The sequence below is a fragment of the Mustela nigripes genome, chromosome 3, assembly GCF_022355385.1.
Source record: "Mustela nigripes isolate SB6536 chromosome 3, MUSNIG.SB6536, whole genome shotgun sequence".
In the NCBI taxonomy this organism is placed as follows: Eukaryota; Metazoa; Chordata; class Mammalia; order Carnivora; family Mustelidae; genus Mustela; species Mustela nigripes.
The window spans coordinates 3,250,898-3,254,493 of record NC_081559.1 but is presented as its reverse complement, the minus strand read 5'-3'; positions in this window follow the sequence as shown (position 1 = coordinate 3,254,493).

The following is a 3,596-nucleotide window of genomic DNA, read 5'->3' as shown; positions in this document are numbered from 1 at the left end:
CTTTAAATATAGTGAAAGAACTTTATGGTAGTATACTTCCATTTCTTCCTCTCATTCCCTGTCATACTGTCATTCATTTTAATTCTACATGTAAGTCCCACAGTGCATTGCAACTATTTTTGCTTTAGACACATCTTTTAAAGTGATTACAATAATAAAAACTTTTATGTTTACTTTCATCATTTCTAAAGCTATTTATTTCTCTATGTAGACCCAAATTTCCATCAGCTATACTACTCTTCCTGCCTGAAGAATGTCTTTTAACTTTTTTATAGTGAAAGTTTAAAAATGAAATTAAAAAAACCTTCATTTGTCTTCAAGATTTTGAAAGATATAACTGGGTATAGAATTCTGGATTGATGGTATTCTTTCTTCTACTTCAAAAATGTCACTTATGTAGTTTTTTTTCTTTTTAAAGATTTTATTTATTTGACAAACAGAGATCACAAGTAGGCAGAGAGAGAGAGAGGAAGCAGGCTCCCTGCTGAGCAGAGCCCTGAGACCATGACCTGAGCAAAAGGCAAAGGCTTTAGCCCACTGAGCCATCCAGGAGCCCACTTATGTAGTTTCTAACAAGATGTCTGCTGTAAGTTTTAGCCCTCTGCAGTGTGTCATTTTTCTCTGGCTGTCTTTAAGATTTTGTCTGTATCTACTATTTTCATTAATTTTGGAAAATTCTCATATTTATATCATAAAGTATTTCCCCTGTCTCATTCTTCCTCTCCCCTCCTTTTGGGATTCCAACCTGTGTTTATTAAACTACTTTATATTATTTCATATACCTTGCATGTTCTTTCTTTTTTAAAAAATTCTTTCCTTCTATTTCAATATGGATAATTTCTATTTATTATATTCAAGTTCACTGTTTTTTTCCCTCAGCTATATCCAGTATTCTGCTAAGGTCACTGAAGTGATTACTCATCTCTAACAATGTGCTTTTTAATTTCTAGCATTTCCATTTCACATTTGTAATAATTTACAAGTCTCTACTGAAATTTTCTATATATTCATGTTTTCTACCTTTTCCACTAGATCCTTTAACATATTAATCACAGCCCAACATATGAGTCATTTTTGAATCTGGTTTTGTTGATTGCTTTAAGCTCTTAAACAATGGATTTTTTTTCTTTTCTGGTTTAGGTATCTTGTAATTTTTTATTGAATAATGGATATCTTTGTAGAAGAACAGTAAAAACTGAAGTAAAAAATATTTATACCAAGAAATGAGTATGCCTCTTCTGTCAGATTAGAAATGTAGGTGATTAAATCAATTTAGTCAGGAAGTGAGCTGAATTTGGGTTCTATTCTTATAATAACAATAAATCTTTTGTTATACCACATGAATTTTAAAAAAAGATTTTATTTATTTGACAGAGAGAGCGAGTGCAAGCACAAGCAGGGAGGAGGGGCAGAGGGAGAGGGAGAAGCAGACTCTTCACTAATCAGGGAGCTGGAGCTCAATGTCAGAACCCTGAGATTGTGACCTGAGCTGATGGCAGATGCTTAGCCAACTGAGTCACCCAGGTGCACTGTACCACAGGATTTTAATTTTTATGCTATTACCTTGTTCTTAGTGTAGAAACTGGGGTGCTGAAGTTTTTCTGAGTGTCCCTTAGCTTTCAGCAGTTCTTGCATGCCTGGGTTCCAGAGAGATCTGTCTCCACTTTCTTCTTCTTCCTTGTAAGGCTGCTTGTTGCTAGTGTTGGTTTGTGGTGGGGCAAGAGGGTACTCCCTTCTGCTGGTCAGCTTTGTTCTTAGGCAAGTCCTATGTACCTGGGCCGTAAAGGTGGGGCATTTTCAGTATTTTTTCCTCCTTTTACCATTGCTGACAAATGCTGTCTTGTTTCTGTGGTATGCCTTCAATGAAAGAGGGTTTCCCAGAAGTTGCCAACCTCTACTCTGTCAGTTCAGTTCAGGCCCCGGAACCCCAGTGCTTCCTGCTGCTCCCCCAGGAGCAGAGTAGAGTTTGCCCTTCTCTCTCTCCACCAGAAGTAAGAGTCTTCGCCACGGCCCCGTGGTTGTAGTGCTTTATGCTCGTTCCCCAATAGCTTAAGGTCTTCATATCAGAGAAAGGTTTGGGGGACCTTACATGTGGTCTCACGACTGTCCCCCAGTGACAGAACTACCACCTTCCAAGATTGTTATCTCTGGAAAAAGATGTATTGCTCTCCTATAGAGAGGAATGTGGTGTTTTGAGTTAGCTTTTTTACAGATACTCACTAAAGACCTGCTACATGAACAGCAATTTTTTAAAAAATTTATTTGACAAAGGGATCACAAGTAGGCAGAGAGAGAGGCAGAGAGAGAGGAGGAAGCAGGCGCCCCGCTGAGCTCCAGGGAGCCCGATGTGGGGCTCGATCCCAGGACCCCGGGACCATGACCCAAGTCCAAGGCAGAGGCCCCAACCCACTGAGCCACCCAGGCGCCCCAGCAATTGAAATATTAACTCATTACACTGCTGCCTGCCCTTTACCAGATACCGCTGCAGGACCGCGTGTTTGTCTTTCACGGAGCTACCTGTTTCTTTTAGCTACTTTCCATCATGCCATCTCAAATGAGGCTAAATCAAAATCAAAGTGGTTAGGGGGAAAAGCTGTGTGCAAGAGGCACGTGCACACCTCACACTTGGGTCAAGAGCTCCGCTGTTTCCCTGGAGACAGTCTTCAGGGCACACAGGTGGAAGTTTAACGGTTTATGTGTAAAACTCATCCCCTTCAAGAATTCCTTACAAAGAGATCTCGGAGCTCCCAAAGCCAACTACGGGCGTCCACATGGTGCAAGGGATTTGAGGACAAATGGTTAAATCTTACGCTGAAGCAGGGAAAGCCCGGTTCGGGAGTCCTGCTTACACCTTTGGGGAAAACGAAGTTATTTTTAGGGGATGATTTCTGTCACCACTGGCTTCTCCAAGGCACCTAAGCAGACCAGAGTTAGGAGAGAGGAGAGGAACTTCTGTTCCAGTCAGTGCTTCGTCTGAGATAGTGAATCACATGAATGGATTTTCGGGGCCTGAGGAAGATCTGTGCTCCAGAAACACGGAAATGCACTATAATCTACTTAAGTCTGCGAATTCTATGCTAATCATCGGCGTTCAGGCCGCTCAGGTATTTTCTCCAGTTTCGCTGCGACGTAACCGGCACAGGACGCTGCGTCGGCGGCAGGGGCGCCGTGTGACTGACACGCGCCGCGGAACGTCACTAAGTCGGGATCCGTCACCTCACGCGGTTCCAGGACGTCCGCGCGACGAGAACGTCGGTGATTTACCCTCGGCAGCTCTCGGGCGAGCGTCACCGTTAGCGACCGTGTCACACCGCGCGTCCCGTCACCGCGGCGTACTTACGACTTTAAATCCGGACTTTCTGACCCGCTCTGCCCGTCCGACCCCCCTTCCTGCGCCCGGACCCCGCGGCAACCGCCCACCGTCTTCCGGATCCTCGCGGGCGGCGGCGGCCTTCGGGGCCGCAGGGCGAGGCACGTCCCAGCCTCTGCCGCGGGGCGCCCCGGCGCTCGGACACGCGTCCTGGGGCAGCGAGCGCGCCTGCTGCTGTCTCACAGCAACGGAAAAGGAAACAGGGAAAATAAACTCTTACTGGTAA